The sequence below is a fragment of the Balaenoptera ricei genome, chromosome 1 (genome assembly GCF_028023285.1).
Source record: "Balaenoptera ricei isolate mBalRic1 chromosome 1, mBalRic1.hap2, whole genome shotgun sequence".
Lineage (NCBI taxonomy): Eukaryota > Metazoa > Chordata > Mammalia > Artiodactyla > Balaenopteridae > Balaenoptera > Balaenoptera ricei.
The window spans coordinates 802,005-827,619 of record NC_082639.1 but is presented as its reverse complement, the minus strand read 5'-3'; the positions used below and the strand labels follow the sequence as shown (position 1 = coordinate 827,619).

The window sequence follows — 25,615 nt, the reverse complement described above, 5'->3', positions numbered from 1 at the left end:
CCTGCAGTGGCAGATGGATTCTTAACCACTGCACCACCAGGGAAGTCCCTATTTCATTCTTAACTAAACCACTGTCGTTAACTAATGGGCACTATAGCTTCTCAAACTTCAGAATCTGACTGGACACGGCTGTCTTCATTTGATTCTTGTGCAGTGCTTCTGGCTATTTTATCGAAGCAACCACTGAAAACCCAGCTTTGTGAGGATGTGACGTCATCGGAAAGGATGCAGCGCCATCTGCTGTTGGAACTGTGAACCGTCTGGAGCTAGCCACTTCCACGGTGTCTCTCACCTGTGAAGTTCCTCTGTGCTTGTCACAACTTAAAATTATCTTAAAACCTGGGAGTTCGCTGCATCTTTCCACGCAGTTTTGGAGCTGGGGTTTTAATGGCTGCCTGACCTAGGCCCTGAAGCCTTTGGGGGTTGGGGGTTTCCAGGAGAAGGGGCTTGCCCACCGGAGATACCAGGGTGAGGGCGGAAGGTGGGATCTTTCCCTATCCAGGAATCAAAGTTAAGTCACTCTGGGGCTCTCTGTCCCCAGAGGGGAAGTTTGGAGGACCCACAGGAAAACCAGTGTTGTCGACTAAAGGGGCCTTGCCGGCATTTATAATGTGCCTTTTTTGGAAAAATGAAATTTATCATCTAAGGAACTTAAAAATGGACTTTTAGAAGGTAGCCTGTAATTTTTCTTGACAGGTGTGACAAATGAACTGAAAACATAAATGATTTATCAAAATAACAAGTGACTGTCTTCGTTAGATGTCCTCTGATTTTGGCCATAGCCCTTTCTCCTATTTTCGACACAATAAGTTGATAAGACAGTGGGGAAACTCATGAGTACTTAAAAAAAATATATTAAAGAGGTTTTGCTGATTTTTTTTTTTTTTTTTTTTAGGGCCACGTGTCTGTTGACCGTAAGTTTTTGGGAACTGAATTACTACTTGCTACATATATTTCGGTTCATGTATGATACTTTATGACTTCTCTTTGCCAAGTAGTTACGTAGTGCCAGAGTGAAGAGATAAGTGCTTATGTAACTTAAAGTGAGTTTGTTACTATATTAAAGACACCAGTCAGTTTTTGGCTTATCCGTGTTCTCTTCTAGGGACCCCATCGATAGTCCCTGTGGCAGGGGCAGCCGTCCCCTCCTGTGCCACAGAGACACAGCTGACACCGGGCAGTGGAATTACAGTCAGTTTTGGACCGTGCACGATGTATAAGAGAGAGGGTGAACGATAGAAAGTGCACCCAGCAAAACAGAAGGGTCACCAAGAGCTGGCCAGACGGGGCTCTGGTTCCTGTTTTTCCTTTCTTGTTTCCAGTCCCACACCCCCTGGAGCCTGCTGTGCTTCCTGGCCTTGGGACCTGTCAGATCCCTCTCCAATTCCCAGTGGGAATTTTCTCTTCTTGGCAGACAGAAGAGCCTTGACTAGACCAGTTAAACATTTTTGGGGGGGGTTGAGGGTAGGGGGAGATCGAGTCGTTTAATTTTTCATATCTAGAATTAACCATTTCCCCAAAGATATAGTTCTTAATAATAAGTCAAATTTCTTTCTTCCTTTAAGGTTTTTCATCGGCAAATGGGACAGGTAATTGGACAATGTATTTATTTATCCAGTGAAAGTACGTAAATGATTAAAAGTCAATATGCTGTCCATGTAACCTGGTTTTCTTGAATGTCTTCATGGTGCCATTGTTTTCTGGGGTACTTCCGTCAGAAGGTTCAACAGTACGTGACCTTTTTCCTCTTCTTTCTGAATTAACGTTATTTTGGGCTTTAAAAGAAAAAATCAACTGTTGTCAGAATTTACATTCTTTTTTTTTTTTTTTTTTTTTTTTTTTTTAGAATTTACATTCTTGATCATCCCATGCATCACCAAGTTTTTAATTACTACATTAGGTATAATTGGGAGGAGGAAATACCCTTCAGGAAAGAAAAAAGTGAACAAATATTTGGAGGCCCCTCTACGCCAGACTCTAGGCACAAAGAATAGGGTGAAGAGTCCGGTGGCTGTGGCCCTGTCCCGGGCGCTGCATGTGCGGATGCTCCTCCTCTCAGGTCTCTGCGATTCCATGTCCTCACTTAACTCCCTTCGGGTCAGGAGCTCACACCGTCCAGTTCTGTGGGAAGATCTGCTCCCCACTCTTCCATCACGGCCAAGGAAATGCCAGCTTTCGTCCAAGGGGTGCTTTCCTTACCCTGGACTTAAACACAGTGACCTAGTGTTTATTATTCCTACCGTGGGGGAGTTATTTATGTCATTCACTTTTTTAATTAATTAATTAATTTTTGGCTGTGTTGGGTCTTCACTGCTGTGCACGGGCTTTCTCTAGATGCAGTGAGTGAGGGCTACTCTTCTTTGTGATGTGTGGGCTTCTCATTGCGGTGGCTTCTCTTGTTGCGGAGCTCGGGCTTCAGTATTTGTGGCTCGCGGGCTCTAGAGCGCAGGCTCAGTAGTTGTGGCGCATGGGCTTAGTTGCTCCGCGGCATGTGGGATCTTCCCGGACCAGGGCTCAAACCCGTGTCCCCTGCATTGGCAGGCAGATTCTTAACCACTGCGCCACCAGGGAAGTCCTGTCATTTTACTTTTTTTTTTTTTTAAATTTTTTAATTTAATTTAATTTATTTTTTTATACAGCAGGTTCTTATTAGTCATCAATTTTATACACATCAATGTATACATGTCAATCCCAATTGCCAGCACACCACCATCCCCACCCCCCTGCGGCTTTCCCCCCTTGGTGTCCATATGTTTGTTCTCTACATCTGTGTCTCAACTTCTGCCCTGCAAACTGGTTCATCTGTACCATTTTTCTAGGTTCCACATACATGTGTTAATATACGATATTTGTTTTTCTCTTTCTGACTTACTTCACTCTGTACGACAGTCTCTGGATCCATCCACGTCTCAAGAAATGACTCAATTTCGTTCCTTTTTATGGCTGAGTAATATTCCATTGTATATAGGTACCACATCTTCTTCATCCATTCGTCTGTCGATGGGCATTAAGGTTGCTTCCATGACCTGGCTATTGTAAATAGTGCTGCAATGAACATTGGGGTACATGTGTCTTTTTGAATTACGGTTTTCTCTGGGTATATGCCCAGTAGTGGGATTGCTGGGTCATATGGTAATTCTATTTTTAGTTTTTTAAGGAACCTTCATACTGTTCTCCATAGTGGCTGTATCAGTTTACATTTCCATCAACAGTGCAAGAGGGTTCCCTTTTCTCCACACCCTCTCCAGCATTTGTTGTTTGTAGATTTTCTGATGATGCCCATTCTAACTGGTGTGAGGTGATACCTCATTGTAGTTTTGATTTGCGTTTCTCTAATAATTAGTGATGTTGAGCAGCTTTTCATGTGCTTCTTGGCCATCTGTATGTCTTCTTTGGAGAAATGTCTATTTAGGTCTTCTGCCCATTTTTGGATTGGGTTGTTTGTTTCTTTAATATTGAGCTTCATGAGCTGTTTATATATTTTGGAGATTAATCCTTTGTTGGTTCGTATGCAAATATTTTCTCCCATTCTGAGGGTTGTCTTTTTGTCTTGTTTATGGTTTCCTTTGCTGTGCAAAAGCTTTTAAGTTTCATTAGGTCCCATTTTTTTATTTTTGTTTTTATTCCCATTACACTAGGAGATGGATCAAAAAAGATCTTGCTGTGATTTATGTCAAAGAGTGTTCTTCCTATGTTTTCCTCTAAGGGTTTTATAGTGCCCGGTCTTACATTTAGGTCTCGAATCCGTTTTAAGTTTATTTTTGTGTATGGTGTTAGGGAGTGTTCTAATTCCATTCTTTTACATGTAGCTGTCCAGTTTTCCCAGCACCACTTATTGAAGAGACTGTCTTTTCTCCATTGTATATCCTTGCCTCCTTTGTCATAGATTAGTTGACCATAGGTGCGTGGGTTTATCTCTGGGCTTTCTATCTTGTTCCATTGATCTATGTTTCTGTTTTTGTGCCAGTACCATATTGTCTTGCTTACTGTAGCTTTGTAGTATAGTCTGAAGTCAGGGAGTCTGATTCCTCCAACTCCGTTTTTTTTCCCCTCAAGACTGCTTTGGCTATTCAGGGTCTTTTGTGACTCCATACAAATTTTAAGATTCTTTTGTTCTAGTTCTGTAAAAAATGCCATTGGTAGTTTGATAGGAATTGCATTGAATCTGTAGATTGCTTTGGGTAGTATAGTCATTTTCACAATATTGATTCTTCCAATCCAAGAACATGGTATATCTCTCCATCTGTTGATATCATCTTTAATTTCTTTCTTCAGTGTCTTATAGTTTTCTGCATACAGGTCTTTTGTCTCCCTAGGTAGGTTTATGCCTAGGTATTTTATTCTTTTTGTTGCAATGGTAAATGGGAGTGTTTCCTTAATTTCTCTTTCAGATTTTTCATCATTAGTGTACAGGAATGCAAGAGATTTCTGTGCATTAATTTTGTATCCTGCAACTTTACCAAATTCATTGATTAGCTCTAGTAGTTTTCTGGTGGCATTTTTAGGATTCTCTGTGTATAGTATCATGTCCTTTGCTAACAGTGACAGTTTTACTTCTCCTTTTCCAATTTGTATTCCATTTATTTCTTTTTCTTCTCTGATTGCCATGGCTAGGAGTTCCAAAACTATGTTGAATAATAGTGGTGAGAGTGGACATCCTTGTCTTCTTCCTGATCTTAGAGGAAATGCTTTCAGTTTTTCACCATTGAGAATGAAGTTTGCTGTGGGTTTGTTGTATATGGCCTTTATTATGTTGAGGTAGGTTCCATCTGAGCCCACTTCCTGGAGAGTTTTTATCATAAATGGGTGTTGAATTTTGTCAAAAGCTTTTTCTGCATCTATTGAGATGATCATATGGTTTTTCTTCTTCAATTTGTTAATATGGTGTATCACATTGATTGATATGCGTATATTGAATCCTTGCATCCCTGGGATAAATCCCACTTGATCATGGTGTATGATCCTTTTAATGTGCTGTTGGATTCTGTTTGCTAGTATTTTGTTGAGGATTTTTGCATCTATATTCATCAGTGATATTGGTCTGCAATTTTCTTTTTTTGTAGTATCTTTGTCTGGTTTTGGTATCAGGGTGATGGTGGCCTCATAGAATGAGTTTGGGAGTGTTCCTTCCTCTGCAATTTTTTGGAAGAGTTTGAGAAGGATGGGTGTTAGCTCTTCTCTAAATGTTTGATAGAATTCACCTGTGAAGCCATCTGGTCCTGGACTTCTGTTTGTTGGAAGATTTTTAATCACAGTTTCAATTTCATTACTTGTGATTGGTATGTTCATATTTTCTATTTCTTCCTGGTTCAGTCTTGGAAGGTTATACCTTTCTAAGAATTTGTCCATTTCTTCCAGGTTGTCCGTTTTATTGGCATAGGGTTGCTTGTAGTAGTCTCTTAGGATGCTTTGTATTTCTGTGGTGTCTGTTGTAACTTCTCCTTTTTCATTTCTAATTTTATTGATTTGAGTCCTCTCTCTCTTTTTCTTGATGAGTCTGGCTAATGGTTTATCAATTTTGTTTATCTTCTCAAAGAACCAGCTTTTAGTTTTATTCATCTTTGCTATTGTTTTCTTTGTTTCTGTTTCATTTATTTCTGCTGTGATCTTTATGATTTCTTTCCTTCTGCTAACTTTGGGTTTTGTTTCTTCTTCTTTCTCTAGTTCCTTTAAGTGTAAGGTTAGATTGTTTATTTGAGATTTTTCTTATTTCTTGAGGTAGGCTTGTATAGCTATAAACTTCCCTCTTAAAACTGCTTTTGCTGCATCCCATAGGTTTTGGATCATCATGTTTTCTTTTTTTTTTTTTTTTTTTCATCATGTTTTCATTGTCATTTGTCTCTAGGTATTCTTTGATTTCTTCAGTGATCTCTTGGTTATTTAGTAACGTATTGTTTAGCCTCCATGTGTTTGTGTTTTTTACGTATTTTTCTCCTGTAATTCATTTCTAGTCTCATAGCGTTGTGATGAGAAAAGATGCTTGATATGATTTCAATTGTCTTAAATTTACTGAGGCTTGATTTGTGACCCAAGATGTGATCTATCCTGGAGAATGTTCTGTGCACACTTGAGAAGAAAGTGTAATCTGCTGTTTTTGGATAGAATGTCCTATAAATATCAATTAAATCTGTTTGGTCTGTTGTGTCATTTAAAGCTTCTGTTTCCTTATTTATTTTCATTTTGGATGATCTGTCCATTGGTGTTAAGTGAGGTGTTAAAGTCCCCCACTATTATTGTGTTACTGTTGATTTCCTCTTTCATAGCTGTTAGCAGTTGCCTTATGTATTGAGGTGCTCCTGTGTTGGGTGCATATATATTTATAATTGTTATATCTTCTTGGATTGATCCCTTGATCATTATGTAGTGTTCTTTCTTGTCTCTTGTAACATTCTTTGTTTTAAAGTCTATTTTATCTGATATGAGTACTGCTACTCCAGCTTTCTTTTGATTTCCATTTGCATGGAATATCTTTTTCCATCCCCTCACTTTCAGTCTGTATGTGTCCCTAGGTCTGAAGTGGGTCTCTTGTAGACAGCATATATTTGGGTCTTGTTTTTGTATCCATTCAGCAAGCCTGTGTCTTTTGGTTGGAGCATTTAATCCATTCACATTTAAGGTAATTATCGATATGTATGCTCCTATTACCATTTTCTTAATTTTAGGGGGTTTGTTTTTGTAGGTCCTTTTCTTCTCTTGTGTTTCCCACTTAGAGAAGTTCCTTTAGCATTTGTTGTAGAGTTGGTTTGGTGGTGCTGAATTCTCATAGCTTTTGCTTGTCTGTAAAGCTTTTGATTTCTCCATCGAATCTGAATGAGATCCTTGCTCGGTAGAGTAATCTTGGTTGTAGGTTCTTCCCTTTCATCACTTTAACTATATCATGCCACTCCCTTCTGGCTTGTAGAATTTCTGCTGAGAAATCAGCTGTTAACCTTATGGGGGTTCCCTTGTATGTTATTTGTCATTTTTCCCTTGCTACTTTCAATAATTTTTCTTTGTCTTCAATTTTTGCCAATTTGATTACTACGTGTCTCGACGTGTTTCTCCTTGGGTTTATCCTGTATGGGACTCTCTGCGCTTCCTGGACTTGGGTGGCTGTTTCCTTTCCCATGTTAGGGAAGTTTTTGACTATAATCTCTTCAAATATTTTCTCGGGTCCTTTCTCTCTTCTCCTTCTGCGATCCCTATAATGCGAATGTTGTTGCGTTTAATGTTGTCCAAGGGGTCTCTTAGGCTGTCTTCATTTCTTGTCATTCTTTATTCTGTTCCACAGCAGTGAATTTCCGCCATTCTGTCTTCCAGGTCACTTATCCGTTCTTCTGCCTCAGGTTATTCTGCTATTGATTCCTTCTAGTGTAGTTTTCGTTTCAGTTATTGTATTGTTCGTCTCTGTTTGTTCTTTAATTCTTCTAGGTCTTTGTTAAACATTTCTTGCATCTTCTTGATCTTTGCCTCCATTCTTTTTCCGAGGTCCTGGATCATCTTTACTGTCATTATTCTGAATTCTTTTTCTGTAAGGTTGCCTATCTCCACTTCATTTAGTTGTTTTTCTGGGGTTTTATCTTGTTCCTTCATCTGGTACATAGCCCTCTGCCTTTTCATCTTGTCTGTCTTTCTGTGAATGTGGTTTTTTTTGTTCCACAGGCTGCAGGATTGTAGTTGTTCTTGCTTCTGCTGTCTGCCCTCTGGTGGTTGAGGCTATCTAAGAGGCTCGATGGGAGGCTCTGGTGGTGGGTAGAGCTGACTGTTGCTGTGGCAGTCGGAGCTCCGTAAAACTTTAATCCGCTTGACTGCTGATGGGTGGGGCTGGGTTCCCTCCATGTTGGTTGTTTGGCCTGAGGTGACCCAACACTGGAGCCTAACTGGGCTCTTTGGTGGGGCTAATGGCGGACTCTGGGAGGGCTCACGCCAAGGACTACATCCCAGAGCTTCTGCTGCCAGTGTCCTTGTCCCCACGGTGAGCCACAGCCACCCCCCGCCTCTGCAGGAGACCCTCCAACACTAGCAGGTAGGTCTGGTTCAGTCTCCTCTGGGGTCACTGCTCCTTCCCCTGGGTCCCGGTGTGCACACTACTTTGTGTGTGCCCTCCAAGAGTGGAGTCTCTGTTTCCCCCAGTCCTGTTGAAGTCCTGCAGTCAATTCCCACTAGGCTTCAAAGTCTGATTCTCTAGGAATTCCTCCTCTCCTGTTGCCGGACCCCCAGGTTGGGAAGCCTGACGTGGGGCTCAGAACCTTCACTCCAGTGGGTGGACTTCTGTGGTATAAGTGTTCGCCAGTCTGTGAGTCACCCACCCACCAGTTATGGGATTTTATTTTACTGTGATTGCACCCCTCCTACCGTCTCACTGTGGCTTCTCCTTTGTCTTTGGATGTGGGGTATCTTTTTTGGTGAGTTCCAGTGTCTTCCTGTCGATGATTGTCCAGCAGCTAGTTGTGATTCTGGTGTTCTCGCAAGAGGGAGTAAGAGCACATTCTTCTACTGTGCCATCTTGGTTCCTCTCTCCCATTTACTTTTTACTAATTAATGAATAACTTAGATGGAACTTTGGTTATTATAATAACCAAAGCTTGGTTATAAGCTTATAAGCTTGGTTTTCTTGTATTCAGTAAGCTTCTTGGTGAATTCCTATGACTAATGATTCTTTAATCAAGGAATTTTATCTTGAGCATTCACTTGCTTAAAGCTTAATTAGGAAGGAAAGTTTGGGACCAAAATGATACGTATAGATCCTCCTTCAAACAGATTTTTGTTTATTTATTTTACTTTTTGGCTGCGTTGGGTCTTCGTTGCTGCGTGGGGTTTTTTCTAGTTGTGTTGAGTGGGGGCCATTCCTTGCTGTGGCGCGGTGGCTTCTCTTGTTGTGCAACACGGGTTCTAGGTGCACGGGCTTCAGTAGTTGTGGCACGTGGGCTCAGTAGTTGTGGCTCGCGGGCTCTAGAGCACAGGCTCAGTAGTTGTGGTGCACGGGCTTAGTTGCTCCGTGGCATGTGGGATCTTCCCGGACCAGGGATTGAATCTGTGTCCCCTGCATTGGCAGGCGGATTCCTAGCCACTGCACCACCAGGGAAGTCCTCCAAACAGATTTTTGATGCCCGTTTCTTTGTTGTGTTTCCGCTTCTTTACTGTGGTCCCCCTTCTCACCCCTTTTTTGATGACTGGGCTTTTTTGTACCAACAAGGTTTCCTTTAAGAGAGGGATAGGAATTGGAGTAAAAATCCAGGAATGGAGAAAACAAAGTTAATCTGGCAACTCCTGTCACATCCAGAGAGAGATAAGAAGTGGCTGCGTTTATCAGTGTTTAGTTTAAGCAGGTGAGAAACTTGAGTGGCAAGGACAAGTCAGTGTGTGGAGACCCTGCTTCAGTGCCTGGCACGAAACAGGCGTGATGAGTGCATGAATGAAGGCTCACAAACGTGAGCCCAGATATCAAGACCATTTATTGTTAAATGTTTTATAAGCAATTTAAAACGTTCATCCTATTTTAGTGCTGCTGTATAGCATGGCTATCTATATGTTTTCAAAGTGGAAGTACAGGCATACTTTGGGGATACTGCCGGTTCGGTTCTGCTACCACAGTTAAGCGAGTATTGCAATAAAACAAATCACATGACTTTTTTGGTTGTTTCCCAGTGCATATAAAAGTTGTGTTTACACTATATTGTAGTCTGCTAAGTGTGCAATAGCATTATGTCTAAAAAAACATACAGACCTTAAATTGAAAATACTTTATTGCTAAAGAGTGCTAATCATTGTTTGATCCTTCAGTGAGTTATAATAGTAACATTAGTTAGTAACACTATAACAAATATAATAATAATTAAGAAGTTTGAAATATTTCAAGAATTACCAAAATGGGACATAGAGACACAAAGTGAGTAATTGCTGTTGGAAAAACGGCGCTGATGGACTTGCTCAACATGGGGCTGTCACAACTCTTCAGTTTGTAAAAAACGCAGTATCTCTGAAGTGCAGTAAAACAAAGTATGCCTGTAAATATTCCTGCTTGCTTTAGTCTGGCCTAAACTGGTGCATGGCACAAGAACAGGTTCACGAAATGCTTTTCTAACAGAGACCGCGTAATAAACACAGACATCAGCTGAGCTTCACAGTAAAGAGCACTGCCGGATTCTGAATGGTCTGAAGGCACAGAGTGTCTATGATTCTTGCTTCTTTCTAGTTCCCATCATAAATCACAGACGCTTTAGAATTTGAGTGACAGAAACACTTCAATTCAGAGTGCCTTCTGTTTTGCAGTTTTTATAGGAAATACGATGCTCATGTCTTCAGCTGGTAAGTTTTGGAAGCATGTCCTTTTTCTTGACTGTGGGGAAATATATTACTTTTTAAAAGTTGTCTCTAACTCTTCAAGGCAAGAATACATTAATGTTTCTCGGATTTCTCTGTAAGGGACTGGTGGTCAGGATCTTGGTCCAAATCTGGCGGAGAGCCCCAGGTCACCCACAGCGTTTGTGTACGTGTATTTGGCCATCCTCAGACTCGATGAATCAGAATCCTGGGGGAGGGTGCCTGAAAGTATGGTGGGTAAGGTACAAGGGCTTTCGACTAGGCCAGGCTAAAAAGTTTGATTTTCTTCTGTAGGAGGAGCACTTGAAGACTGGAGTCAGATGTCAAGAGCTGCCCTTCAGAAAGATAAATCAGGCAGTGGTGTATAGGATGGCTGGAGAGGGAAAGAGGTGGCTGGGGAAGCAAGTTAATAGCAGGCTAGGCAAAGGCCCGGACAGTGGGAGTGGAGTCCGGGGCGGGGGGGAGACAGGGGGATGGGTAGGATTGAGTGGCAGCTTGGGGGGAGGGGGTTTTCTGTGCCGGAAGTGGGCAGTGAATCCACCGTCAGGGGTTTGGAAAGGAAAGCCTGTTACTGTGATAAGGGATTGAGCCCTTAGAGCACTGCACTGCCAGAATTCTAGGGATCGGGCTGCAGTCAGGAAAGGGCGTAGCAAGGAGATGGGGGACAGCAAAAGAATGGTATCCCCTCACCCAGCGTTCGAGGAGGAGGAGGTGATTGGCACGTCAGGTGTTGCTCATACGGTCAGGTAAGGGGGCTAAGGGTCTGTTGCTGCCATCCCCCAGGTGGGAGGCAAAGGGTGTGTAACTGGAGGCTAAGGGTTCAGGCTTGGAAGATAAGACAGGTGGGAATTTGGGGGTCCTCTCGCAGAGACTGTTGGTGAAGCCCTAAACTGAGGAGGTCATGGAGTTATTTGCAAGCACTTAGGGAATGGATGCTTGGTGCTGGCGTAGGTATGATATACAGGTAGTTTTAGTAGAGTTATTTGGTTGCAAGAAACCAACCAACTGAAGCTCCAGATTAAGAAAAAACATGAAGATGTAGAGACGTGGATGGACCTAGAGACTGTCATGCAGAGTGAAGTAAGTCAGAAAGGGAAAAACAAATATCGTATATTATTGCATATATGTGGAATCTAGAAAAATGGTACAGACGAACCGGTTTGCAAGGCAGAAATAGAGACACAGATGTAGAGAACAAACGTATGGACACCGAGGGGCGAAAGCGGGGGGGTGGTGGTGGTGGGATGAATTGGGAGATTGGGATTGACATATATACAGCAATACGTATAAAATTGATAACTAATAAGAACCTGCTGTATAAAAAAATAAAATAAAATTCAAATATTAAAAAAAAAAGAAAAAAGAAGAATTAATTGTAAGACTGGAGTGCAGAGGCCCTGGGAAGGGACAGGAACAGTGGGGAGTGTGCCCCTCTTGTGCGTCTGTGTTGCTCTTCTTTCTGCTGCTCCGTCTGCGCTGTGGAGGGCGGCCTGCCACAGCTCTCCAGTTCATGTCCCACTTCCAGACCCAGAGAGCCCACTGCACTCTCAGTCTCAGTTTCCTCGTTATTGGGGGATACAGTGTGTTTGGTCTGACTTGAGCTGGGTACCTGTCCTTGGTGTGGTCAGCTCTGACTGGGGTGAGTGGGAGCCAGGGGACCATCCCAAGACCAGGGTTTGGAGGAGGAACAATGGGGGCAGCTCTTAGGAAAGGTGGTCTGTAAGGTGACAGACCCCTCCGCTCCAAAGCAAAGTGTTCAAAGCAGCGGTGAAGGCAAGGCACAGTCCTTGCTTACAGCCTAGTAGGATGGGAACATGGCAGTGGGTCAGAGAACAGGAGGGAGGCTGGGTAGTTGGGGAGAGGGGCAGTCAGGAAGGTTTAATAAAGGTCTGTCTCTAAGGTTGAGTGCTGTTTCCTGGCAGAGGGGAAGAGAGGCCAAAGGACATTCTGAGCAAAGGGACAAATTTAGTTTTTGTGTCTGATTTTCTTTCTTTTTAGAAAATGTACACAGACTTATTATTTTAAAATGACAGTAAGTTTAGTGCCAACGTAAGCCCCTGGGCTTGAGTCCCTTCACTGGGTGCAGTGCTAACTGTGCCTCTTGCTCTTTGTTCAACTTTGAGTTAGTTGCTGACCTTTCTTTGCCTGAGCTGTCTTTTCTGTAATTTTACAGAATTGAAATGACAAGGAATGATGATAACAGTATGTACTCGTTGGGTTATTGAGGAATTAATCAGATGATGTGTATAAAGTACTTAGCAGCATAGCGTTTGGCATGTAGTAAGTACCTGATAAATTTTAGGGTTGGTTAACAATAATTTGACCTATGTCTTTTTTCCAGATACATGTTTAAAATCTAGTTTGGGGTCTTAGGCTCTATCAGTTTAGCTATCCGTAACATAGTGGGTACACTCCTAATGCTTGCTCATTAAATTGCTGTGGGCCTTAGAGGAACAGTAGGCACAGGGCTCAGAGCAGTGCCTGATAACACACCTGAGTGCCATGTGGGTCAGACCTTCTGGGATGGTCAGTGTATCGGAATATCATTACTGTATCAAAGAGCGCATTAACCACCGAATCTAAGGTCCACAAAAGAAAGAGCAGGAAATCATGTTTCCTCTGGATCTCCTGAGTTCCAGATGTGATGATGTCTTCCTCATTTCTTCCCCTTTTGGGGGAAAATATCCTTTAGTAGCTTCCTAGACTTTGTATGTCTTTATTCTGACCTTAGGATTGATCATTTTGAGTATACAGTTCTTGCTTGGAATTAGTTCAGGACATTGCTCTGTTTTCTCCCAGTTTCCAGTGTTGCTGTTGGGAATTCAGAGCTGTTGATTCTTAATCCTTTGTATACCACCGATTTTTTCCATCTGGAAGCTTTTAGAATCTTACTTTTGCTTCTGGAGTTCTGAAACATGATGTAGCTTGATTTCAGTGTCTCTTCAGTCATTGTGCTGGGCGCTTGGCACATCGTTTCAGTCTGGAAATATAGGCAGCCCTGGGAGGAGACTGTCAGTGCTGTGGTTGTGCCTCCTGTTTCTGTATTGGATTTAAAGTGCTCTGAGCATGTTGCTGCTTCTATCCATTTTTCCATATTGATGTATCCCTGGCTGTATTTGCATACTTCTTCCCCCCAAAACATGCCAAATGTTCAGCAGTTACTACTGTGCTTGATAGTAAAGTTAGTTTTTTATTGCAAAATTTGAGCTATTTTCCTAGGCAAACCAAAGTTGGGGAAAAAGTTGGAGCTCTTTTTTTTTTTTTTTTTGAATTTTATTTTATATTTTTATACAGCAGGTTCTTATTAGTTATCCATTTTATACATATTAGTGTATACATGTCAATCCCAATCTCCCAATTCATCCCACCACGACCACCACCCCTGCCACTTTCCCCCCGTGGTGTCCATACGTTTGTTCTCTACATCTGTGTGTCTGTTTCTGCCCTGCAAACCAGTTCACCTGTACCATTTTTCTAGGTTCCACATATATGCGTTAATATACGATATTTGTTTTTCCCTTTCTGACTTACTTCACTCTGTATGACAGTCTCTAGATCCATCCACGTCTCTGCAAATGACCCAATTTCATTCCCTTTTATGTCTGATTAATATTCCATTGTATATATGTACCATATTTTCTTTATCCATTCCTCTGTTGATGGACATTTAGGTTGCTTCCATGACCTGGCTATTGTAAATAGTGCTGCAATGAACATTGGGTGCATGTGTCTTTTTTTTTGTTTTAATAAATGTATTTATTTTATTTATTCATTTTTGGCGGTGTTGGGTCTTCGTTGCTGCGCGCGGGCTTTCTCTAGTTGCCGCGAGCGGGGGCTACTCTTCGTTGCCGTGTGCTGGCTTCTCATTGCAGTGGCTTCTCTCGTTGTGGAGCACGGGCTCTAGGCGCATGGGCTTCAGTAGTTGCGGCACGTGGGCTCAGTAGTTGTGGCGCACAGGCTTAGTTGCTCCGCGGCATGTGGGGTCTTCCCGGACCAGGGGTTGAACCCGTGTCCCCTGCATTGGCAGGCAGATTCTCAACCACTGTGCCACCAGGGAAGTCCCGCATGTGTCTTTTTGAATTACGGTTTTCTCTGGGTATATGCCCAGTGTTGGGATTGCTGGGTCATATAGTAATTCTGTTTTTACTTTTTTAAGGAACCTCCATACTCTTCTCCATAGTGGCTGTATCAATTTACATTCCCAGTTGGAACTCTTTGCAGGTCATATTGCATAGTTAACCACCCTTCTGCAAAAAATAAGTAGTTTACCTCATAACTTTTCCTCCAAAGATTTACCGTCTCATATGGAAACCACAGTGAAGTGTGTGTGTTTTTTTAAGCTTTTAATGAACACAAGAAAATACAGGATAATTTAAAAAACAATTGAGGGCTTCCCTGATGGCGCAGTGGTTAAGAATCCACCTACCAATGCAGGGGACACGGGTTAGAGCCCTGGTCCGGGAAAGATCCCACATGCCGCGGAGCAGCTAAGCCCGTGCGCCACAACTACTGAGCCTGCGCTGTAGAGCCTGCGAGCCACAACTACTGAAGCCCGTGCACCTAGAGCCCGTGCTCCGCAACAAGGGAAGCCACTGCAATGAGAAGCCCATGCACCGCAACGAAGAGTAGCCCCTGCTCCCCGCAACTAGAGAAAGCCCACGCACAGCAACAAAGACGCAACGCAGCCAAAAATAAATAAATTAATTAAAAAAAAAAAAAAAACTGAGCATGGTTAGAAGCTTATTATTCAGCAGCTAGGGTTAGCCAAAACTGTTTTAGGTAGGCGCATCACAAGTGTTCCTGTGCACCTCTCCTGCCCCTGGTGCACCTTCATACAGAGCTGGTTCCCAGACTTTGATGGTGGAAACTGCAGCCCCAGTGTGTTCTTTCATTTTCACAATGCATGAGAAGGAGGTGGTGCAGACGTGAGATTCTTGATGTGTCACTGTATGGAATCACTGTGTGGTTTGATGCCGGGAATGTGGCTGGCAGTGTTCTACAGGCAAGTCCAAGCTTTGTACAGAATATCCAATGTAGCACCTGAAGGTATTCATTAAGGAACCTCTGGACACACGAGTGGAAGCAAGGCAGAGCCCCAGCCTCCTGGGAAACGGGGTTAAGGGAGCCTTTGTGGCTGTGGGGCAAGGTGTGTTCTTTGCCAAAGACCATGTGTACCGTGTGGGACAGAACGTTAACTTTGAGGGAGTCCTTATTATATATTCTATCGCAGTATGTTGGGTTTTTTTTTTTTTTTTTTTCAGTTTAGCAAACACCCACCTTTCTGCCAAAATAAAGTTGAAGGCTCATCCTCAAACTGAGGCAGCCTGCACATTTGTTTTCATCTTCATGTGAATCTGAATTTTGAGCAGAAGTTGGATGACTTGCTTTTCTGCCTCACTTCCGGCCTGCAGCGGGTTTGAGAGGGGTATATTTCTTCTTTGGCCAATAATTTTTGAGAACAGTATTCTAGTGTCGTGAAGGTGAAGGCAGTTTACTGTTGAAGAAATCTGAAGGCTGTGGCGTGCTGAGGATTACAAAACCTGCGTGCAACTCAGCTGAAGAGTAGATTGACTTAATCTTCCGTACTGATGGCCCCACAGAAGAAGGGGTGTCCCGTCCGTAGGCGTAGATACTGTTTACTTTGGTTTCTGTTGCTTTTCTCTGGTGCACAGTGAAAAATTATATGTGATACACAGAAAGTGATCTGTTGTTAAGAGATAAAGGAATCAATGGAAGCCAGACTTGAGGAGGACCCAGCAGTTGGACCTGCCAGGGGCTAGACAGTAGCTGTGATTGCAGTGGAGTTAAATTAGAGAACAGAAACAGAATGCTGTCTGGAAAGTCCCCAGGTAGTTGAAAATTAAAGATGACATCATAAGGGAAACTTGAAAATCTTAATTTGAATGAAAGTGAAAACAAAACATATCAACATTTGTGGGGCATAGTGAAAGCAGTGCTTATAGGGAAATCTGTAGAATTAAATGCTTACTACAGAAAACAGAAAAGGTCTCACTAATCTAAGCTTCTACCTTAAGAAACTAAAAGAAGAGCACATTGATTTCAAAACAAGCACAAGGAAGAAAATAATGACAATGAGCAGAATTTTGTGAAACTGAAAGCAGAAACACAGTAGGAAAAATCAGTGAAACTGAAAATTGGTCCTTTGAAAAAATCATATTGATAAACCTCTAGCCAGCCTGAGAAAAATAACAAAACACTGTTAAAATGAATAAAAATTAATTAAATATGAAAAATTAAAAGTTAAATATTAATTCATCTTTTTTTAAAAGTACACTCTTAAAAATCAAAATGCATTGATTGAGTCATTAAATCTTGAGGTTGTACCAAGTTTTCCAGCTACTAAAGCTTTTTCTTACTGTATTGGTCAGTGGAAAAGTCAAAAAAAATAGTTATAAAATAAGTTATTTTCTCTGACTTTATCTTCAAGTCATCCCATCTTTCATTTGATCACTTCAAGGGCATATTTTTAAAATCTATATTTGCCCTCTGTTGGTCATAGTATTTCCCTTCCCCAGCTTTTAATTTTGAATAACTTTTGAAGCTACAGAAAGTTGAAAGAATAGGTCAGTGAACATTCTGTACCTTTCACCCAGGTTGGGTAATTTGTAACATTTTCTTTCTCTGTCTCTGCTTTTTTGGTGAAGCATTTGATTGTTGTGTCATGATACTTTATTCTTTACAACTCCAGCCTGTCCCAAGAACAAGGATGTTCTTTTACATATCCACAGTAGTTTCATTATACCCCAAATCTTAACATTGATTCACTAATGCCTAATCCAAGTCCACATTTAGATTTCTTCAGTTTTCTTCAGAATGTCTTCATGCCCTTTATTCAAATTCAGGGTTTAATCAAGTTCATGTGTTGCACATTTTGTTATCTTGTCTCCTGAGGGTCACTACATCTTGAGCAGTCTTCCCACCTTTTTGTCTGTCCTTAACATTGGCAGTTTTGAAGAGTTCAGGTCAATTACTTGTAATGTCTCACATTCTGGATTTTTACAAATTATTTCCTCATGATTGGATACAGGCAAAATACTTTTGGCAAAAATGCCCCATAGGTGACCTGTACTTCTCATCTTATCATATCATGAGATCCCTAATCTTGGTTTGTTCCATTATTGGTAATACTACATTTAATCACTTGATTAAGGTGATGACACCAGATTTCTTTTCTTTTCTTTTCTATCTATCTATCTATCTATCTATTTATTTATTTATTTATTTTTGGCTGTGTTGGGTCTTCGTTGCTGCGCGCGGGCTTTCTCTAGTTGCGGCGAGCTGGGGCTACTCTTCGTTGCGGTGCACGGGCTTCTCATTGCGGTGGCTTCTCTTGTTGCGGAGCACGGGCTCTATGCGAGCGGGTAGTAGTTGTGGCTCGCAGGCTGTAGAGTGCAGGCTCAGTAGTTGTGGCTCGTGAGCTCTAGAGCGCAGGCTCAGTAGTTGTGGCGCACGGGCTTAGTTGCTCCGCAGCATGTGGGATCTTTCCTGGACCAGGGATCGAACACGTGTCCCCTGCGTTGACAGACGGATTCTTAACCACTGCGCCACCAGGGAAGTCCCCAGATTTCTTAATTGTAATAACTTTTCCTTTTTACAGTGAAGAAATAATCTGTGAGTGATAGTTTTAGTCCTTGTGACTTCCTTGTCACTTCATACACTTTCACCCACTGATTTCAGCACCCCCAGGTGGGTGGTCTTTGCCTGCATCTGCGGTGACTCCAGAGCCCTAAACCTGTCATTCCTTCTATATTTGTTTGTAGAAACGCTTTTAAAGAAACGCTTCACCTTTCTTCTTGTTTCTTTCTGTTTTATTTATTACTTGAGTGTTATTGTGTACTTGTGTGTTCATTTTTTTTTCAGTAATATATATTCTGTTATAATTATTATTCCTTTTTACCCTCAGATTTATTCCTAAATTTGGCTAGGGGACCTCCTTCACATTATCATTTCACATTCTGCCTCTTCAGGACAGGTTTGTACTAGAGAATTATTCAGAACTGAGAAGTTTACTTTGTCTCTTACAAGCCCCCAGTCCTTTATGCAAAACTCTTAGGACTGGATGTGTTCTAGAATTCAGCCTTTTTCAGGGTTTAGAAAGATGAAGTGGTGTGTATATCGCACATGCACAGTGCCCCCAGCAAGACTTATAATCAGACACCTTAAAGCTTGTGATAAAATGTATGACCGTTCACACTGAACAGGATAAAGGCTAGTTAATGCCCTTATGTCTGTTCTGGCCGGGTTTACGGATCTCAGAATTACAGATAAGTAACAGGGCATATGTGTGGGGTTATATGGATATAGAAGGAATCATTCCCAACAGGTGTACCTTTGCTTGATTTGAAATTTTAATGTCCCCAGTAAAGGACTTCTCTAGGTATATCTCAAGAGGACTCAGTTTTTAGATTTTGAAAAATGTTGGAATAACAATACTCATACAAATGCTAGTATTTGATACTTAAAATTTCATGATACTAGATTATGTGTGTACAAAGAAGTTCATCACAGAGAGATTTAATATTGCTAAATTAACAACTGTACTGAATCAAAACATAGGCTCAGTTGATCTTATCAGGAGCCTTAAAGTGCCTAATCTTTGACATATAATAATTCCATCTTTTAAAATCTGCTCTAAGGATATTAGCCTAATAAAATCCTGGGAACATGGCTTCCCTGGTGGCGCAGTGGTTACGAATCCGCTTGCCAACGCCGGGGACACGTGTTCGATCCCTGGTGCGGGAAAGATCCCACATGCCGCGGAGCAACTAAGCCCGTGTGCCACAACTGCAGAGCCCGCGTGCCATAACTACTGAAGACCATGCGCCTAGAGCCTGTGCTCCGCAACAAGAGAAGCCACCGCAATGAGAAGCCCACGCACCGCAACGAAGAGTAGCCCCCGCTCGCCGCAACTAGAGAAAAGCCCACGCGCAGCAACCAAGACCCAACACAGCCAAAAAAAAAAAAAAAATCTTGGGAATAGAACTGCCTTGGCTCTTGAGCGCCTTGAGCGGACTGTGGTGCCCCTGGCCACTGAGAAGGGCTCAGAGTCCACCCCAGCTTTTGTGCAGTGGCCTCTCTGGGCTGGGGGCAGGGCCCATTCCCTCTGACCCCAGAGCCGGGGTCGGGTCAGCTGCACACCTGCTTCAGCGCTCTGCTCTCTGAACCTCGGGGTCCTGGCCTGTGCGTGCATTTCCAGAACTGTGCCCGTACCACACAGCTCTGTGTGAAACTAGCCCTTTCCTTTTTACCGAAGGACGTTGATGTACAATATTACGTTAGTTTCAGGTGCAGTACACAGTGGTGTGACGCTTGTATATGTTATGAAATGATCCCCACAATAAGTCTAGTAACCCTCTGTCCCCATACAAAAGCTATCACGATAATTACTGACCGTATTCCTTATGCTGTATATTACATGCCATGTCTTATTTTATAATTGGAGGTCTGTAGAAAGTAGCCCTTCTTGATTTTTATTAGTTTAGTTTGTATTGGTACAGTCCCTCTCTCTTTTTTCTCTCTGTACCTCATAAGATAATTTTTCATGCTTTCTCCACTAGACTGTAAGACCCATGTAGGTGGCTCACATACCTGGTTGTTGACATGTGTTTTCAGCGTTAGCACACTATCTCACATTATAGGCATGGAAGTAGTTGTTGAGTGAATGGATGGTCAAGGGATTTGACCCATAAATCACTTAAAATTAAGCCAAGGTATTGGGTAGACTTCAAAGACTAGTGTTTGAGGTGCAGCCAGAGGCAGCCTGAAGCAGTACTGGGCAGGGAGGGTGTGGTGTGCGGCTGTCTGGTCCCTCTGTGAGGGAGTGGTCTGGAAGCTTTGTGCGGCATGGGTTTGCATAGGCAGACCGTGTACAGAGGATAAGAGGGAGGGATACAGGGCTCATGCCCTCCTTCCAGGAGGCTGCCACCAGCCAAAGGAAGATGGTCTAAAAGCAGTGTCGGGGTAGGCGAGGCATTGTTTATTTGGAATATTAAAAGTGTTTGGTTTGCTCATAAAAATCATGATAGAGTTGTTACTCTGTTAAATCTGTGATTTGAATTTTATTTCACATATTTAAAATTTGACTAAAAATTGGTCTATAAACGGTTGTACCTTTTTCTTGAATTTTAGGTTTGTATCTTCCTCCAACTTCTCTTTCTAAGAACATTAAATAGAGAAAAATTCAGCATGTACTCATGCCACCCCTTACTTCCACTCTATAGCAGCACCCCTCGTGGCTGGGCTTCAGAGTAACCATGGAGCGTCCTCCCTGCCAGCCTGCTGCCTGAGAACCGTCTTTTCTCCTGACTGTCTGGCCATGCGCTGCCCCCTCCCCTGTGGGCCCTGGAAACCCGTCAGCCAGGCTCATTAGTCTAGTGTGCTCAGCCCTTAGGGGTCTAAAGGTGGGGCTCACTTGCCACTGTACCTTTTGCCTCTAGTAGGTGTGGTAGCTTTGTAAAATATAGCCTTTGGTTTTTTAAATCCCTGGTTTTCTGATTTTCTGTAAAAGTGGTACCCCTAGTTTAGGATCACACGAATGTGTGCTGCTAAGACAGTGGTCTTGTTCTCTATGCTGGGTTCTGTGGGCTGGGCAGTCAGAAAAAGACCCCCACTTGGGTCTTATTTTTAGCTAGAAATGAGTCCAGACAGCTGTCCGTGTGAATCAGGGGGAGGTGGTTTGGTGGTGCTCTCAGCATCCTCTGTGAGCTGGAGGGTCAGTGCTCTCTGGGAGTTAGCTCCCTGTCTTCTCTTCCAAAGAATAGGGAGCTTGAACTTTGTTTCATGCCTTGAGCCACAAGGCAATCTAGGCCTTTGAATTAGAGCAAACGATGATACATTTTTCTATTTTACTTTCTTCTGTCTGTCTCTTGATGTGGAAAATACGTGAAAGGACTTACGTTTGGAGATCGGGGTGATTGTGACAGTTTCCTTAAAGGAGTGGCTCTCACCTGGGGCTAGTATTGCTCTCCCCATGGGACATCTAGTGGTGTCTGGAAATTTGGGGTTGTCACAGCTGGGGAAGGGGATGCTGAGGCCGGCCAGCTGCTGAATATCCTACAGAAGACAGGACGGCCCCCACCACAGAGAACAAGCCAATCTAAAATGTCAGTTGTGGGGCTTCCCTGGTGGCACAGTGGTTAAGAATCCGCCTGCCAATGCAGGGGACACGCGTTCAAGCCCTGGTCCGGGAAGATCCCACATGCTGCAGAGCAACTAAGCCCGTGCGCCACAACTACTGAGCCTGCGGTCTAGAGCCCGCGTGCCACAACTGCTGAGCCCGTGTGCCACAACTACTGAAGCCCGCGCGCCTAGAGCCTGTGCTCCACAACAAGAGAAGCCACCGCAGTGAGAAGCCCGCGCACCGCAACGAAGAGTAGCCCCCGCTCACTGCAACTAGAGAAGGACCATGCGCAACAACGAAGACCCAATGCAGCCGAAAATAATTAATAAATAAACAAATAAATAAATTAATAAATGTAAAAAAAACCCATCAGTTGTGCCCAGGTTGAGACTCCCCGGCTCTCAGTTTCATGGCTTCCTGAAGCCTTGGGTGTGCACTCCTGGGAGCCCGGCTCAGAGGGTTCATGGGGGCGAGAGCCATAGTTTGCCTCTGTCTCCAACTTCTTCCACACCCACTGGTTTGGTTTGGTTTGGTTTTTTCAAGTACTTTTAACAGCACTTACTCCTCCCCCCACCCCGAGGTAAAATTCATATAACAAAACCATTTTAAAGTGAACAATTCAGTGGCATTTTAGTAATTCACAGTGTTGTGCAGCCACTACCTCTACCTAATTCCAAAACATTTTTGTCACCCCAGAAGGATCCCTGTATCCGTCGAGCAGTTGTCCATCGCACACAGAGCCCCTGGTAGCTACTGCATTCTGTCTCCGTGGATTTGCGTGTTCTGGATATGTCACATAAACAGAATCATACAATATGTGACCTTTTGTGTCTGGCTTCTTCACGTAGTGTAATGTTTTCAAGGACCATCCACGTTGTACGTGTATCAGTACTTCATTCCTTTTTATGGATGAATAAGATTCCATTGTGTGGGTGTACCACATTTTGTTTATGCATTCATCTGTTGATGGACATTTGGGCTGTTGCCACCTTTCGGCTGTTGTGAATAGTGCTTCTGTGAACATATGTGTACATGTATTGAATACCTGTTTTCAGTTCTTTTGGATGTATACCTACAAGTAGAATTGCTGGGTTGTATGGTGATTCTGTGTTTAACTTTTTGAGGAACCACCACACTGTTTTCTTCCATGCCCACTTCTACTGCCAGAAAAGTATGTGCTTGCTTATAACATAAGCAGCATTCGAGCATAATTCGAAAACAAAACTATTTTGTTATAAATAAATGCCTTAGAATTCATAGTTCAACTGGGGGACGTCAGCTTGTTGATGCCTCTCCTGACCTGACCCCCAGGTTAGAGGCATGCACTGAGTTTGTAAACGTAATAGAGAATTGATCAATAGACAAGAGGTAACCTGTGAAATGTCCAAAAGCGGCCTTTTCACAGAGTATTTTGGAGAGATTACCCAGAACATCTTTAAGTGTATTGAAATTTAGTTTCTGGGAAAGGACAAGCAGGTATTTCAGAAGAAATCTAGAAGTAAATATTTTTTCGCACTGGCTGCAGTGTGATGAGAGGCAAGTCCAGAGGCTTGTTGCTGTGTCTGCTGCTCTGGCCTCCTGGACACCCAGGGCCACATCTTTGGACGGCACTGCAGCAGCTGGACTGGGCCAGAGGAATGGGCTGGAGATGTGCCCAGGTTGACATACCTGCACTTAGGGAACAGTCAGCCCGTGGCTTCTTTGACATTCACATGAGATCCTCTGCGGGCCAGACGGGAAAGTCTGGGGAAGGTTACTCTTAGAAGCTTCTTGAATTGCAGTGTTTTTTTCTGTTGCTGTTACTACAATTTTTGTAGTAACAGGATTCTAAACACCCCTTCCCCCTGATGCTTTTCAGTTTAATTCAAGGTATTTTCCCTGAGGCATTTCTAAGGATTTTTCTTTTTTTTTAAAGAAATTGAGATCAGATTTCTTCTTTTCCACACCGAAAAACTTACCACTAAGTTAATACAAAGTACTAATAAGTAAAGTGATTTGGGGGCAAGAAATGGTGATGGGGAAGGGGCGGAATTATGTGCTTCTTAAAATGTATGGAATATTGTGCCTCACAACCTGAATCAATGCAAATACAGCCTTTTCTCTGTTGCAGACAATTTTACATGTTTTGGAGACCAGACCGGAAGCACTTCGGAATTAAGGTAATTTTGACGTAATTGATTCTTACCAGTTTTTAAAGTACAATATTTAAATTTCTTCAGGGTTTCTTTTTTTTAAGAACCTGGTTTTTGTTACAGTTTTGCCCATCTCTCATTTTTAAGCTCAAAGTTGTTTTCAAACAAATTGATCCAGAGAAGGGTTTTCTCTTCAAAGTCTTCATCCAGTGTTCAGCATGAAGGGTTAAGGTCCCAGAGATGATGGTCCACATTCTGGACAAGAGCAGTGTTTCTCCAACTTCTTTCAGTAGAAAGCAGAAGAGCCCCTTTTGCAAATCAAATCTTGGTTGGAATATCAGCAGATGATACAGATAAAGGTGAGGCCACACAATTCAGAAAAAAATTCCAATATGTTTTTATGAAATGGGGGCAATAAATGTCACAGTGTTGGCGGTGAATCTGGGCAAGGGTATCCAGTTCTTTGTATTATTCTTGCAACTCTTTGTAAGTTGAAATTATTTATTTATTTATTAAAAATTTATTTATTTTTTGACTGCGTTGGGTCTTCGTTGCTGCACCCGGGCTTTCTCTAGTTGCAGCGAGCAGGGGCTACTCTTTGTTGCGGTGCGTGGGCTTCTCATTGCGGTGGCTTCTCCTGTTGCAGAGCACGGGCTCTAGGCACATGGGCTTCAGTAGTTGTGGCTCGCGGGCTCAGTAGTTGTAGCTCGCGGGCTAGAGAGCACAGGCTCAGTAGTTGTGGCACACGGGCTTAGTTGCTCCACGGCATGTGGGATCTTCCCAGACCAGGGCTCGAACCCATGTCCCCTGCATTGACAGGCGGCTTCCTAACCACTGCGCCACCAGGGAAGTCCCTGAAATAATTTTAAATTAAAAAACAAAACTAAAATGAATGAATTAGGTGCTTGAACAGTTGGATATCCATATGTAAAAGGTAAACTTGACTCCATGGACAAAAATTAACTCAAAATGAATCAGACACAACCTAACACTAGAAAACATCTAAAAGAAAACAGAAAATCGTTGAGACTTTGGGTTAGGCAAGGATTTCTTAATGACATCAAAGACACAGTTCATTAAAGAGAACATTTATAAATTGGACTTCATCAAATTTAAAAATATCTCCTCCTTCAAAGACACTGTTAAGAGAATGAAAAGACAAGACACAGAGTGGCAGAAAATACTAGCAGATCACATGTCTTCTAGGTAACTTATGTCCAGAATAAGTAAAGAACTCTTAAAATTCAATATTAAGAAAACAACAACCCGAAAAACAAGCAAGTGATTTGAACAGAGACTTCACCAGAGAATATAGAGAGATGGCAGATGAGCACGTGAAAAATCATTAGCCATCAGGGAAATGCAAATTAAAACCACAACAAGGGGACTTCCCTGGCTGTCCAGTGGTTAAGACTTCGCCTTTCAATGCAGGGAGTGCAGGTTCGATCCCTGGTTGGGGAGCTAAGATCCCACATGCCTTGTGGCCAAAAAACCAAAACAGAAGCAATATTGTAACAAAATTCAATAATGACTTTAAAAATGGTCCATGTCAAGGGGCTTCTCTGGTGGCTCAGTGGTTGGGAGTCTGCCTGCCAGTGCAGGGGACACAGGTTTGAGCCCTGGTCCGGGAGGATCCCACATGCCGCGGAGCAGCTAAGCCCGTGCGCCACAACTACTGAAGCCCGTGCTCCCAACGGGAGAGGCCACCACAGTGAGAAGCCTGTGCACCACAGCGGAGAGTGGCCCTTGCTCGCCGCAACCAGAGAGGGGCCTGCGTGCAGCAACAAAGACCCAACGCAGCCAAAAATAAAATAAATAAATTTATTTAAAAAAAAAACACACACAAGACACCACTAACCACCTATTACAGTGGCTAAAATGGAGAAGACTGACCATATCACGTGCTGCCGAGGGTGTGCAGGCGCTGGACTCTCGTGCACTGATGATGGGCATGAAAAATGGTGCAACCGTGTTGAAAACCGTTCAGCAGTTTTTTTTGTTTTTTTTTTTAAATTAAATTAATTAATTAATTAATTTATTT

At 42.7% G+C, this 25,615-nt stretch overlaps 1 protein-coding gene across 3 annotated transcripts in view; it reads left to right on the top strand.

The window, feature by feature from the left end:
• The window catches only part of GNB1 (G protein subunit beta 1), a 91,524-nt gene that overhangs the window by 26,085 nt on the left and 39,824 nt on the right, over positions 1 to 25,615 (top strand). For 2 of the 3 annotated variants that reach the window (XM_059899576.1, XM_059899500.1), the window contains exon 1: positions 23,553 to 23,601. The exons of the other annotated variant lie outside the window; for it this stretch is intronic. The gene's annotated coding sequence lies outside the window, so the exon portion shown is untranslated. Of the gene's footprint in view, positions 1 to 23,552; positions 23,602 to 25,615 lie in introns of those variants that run through there. 3 annotated transcript variants of the gene reach the window in all.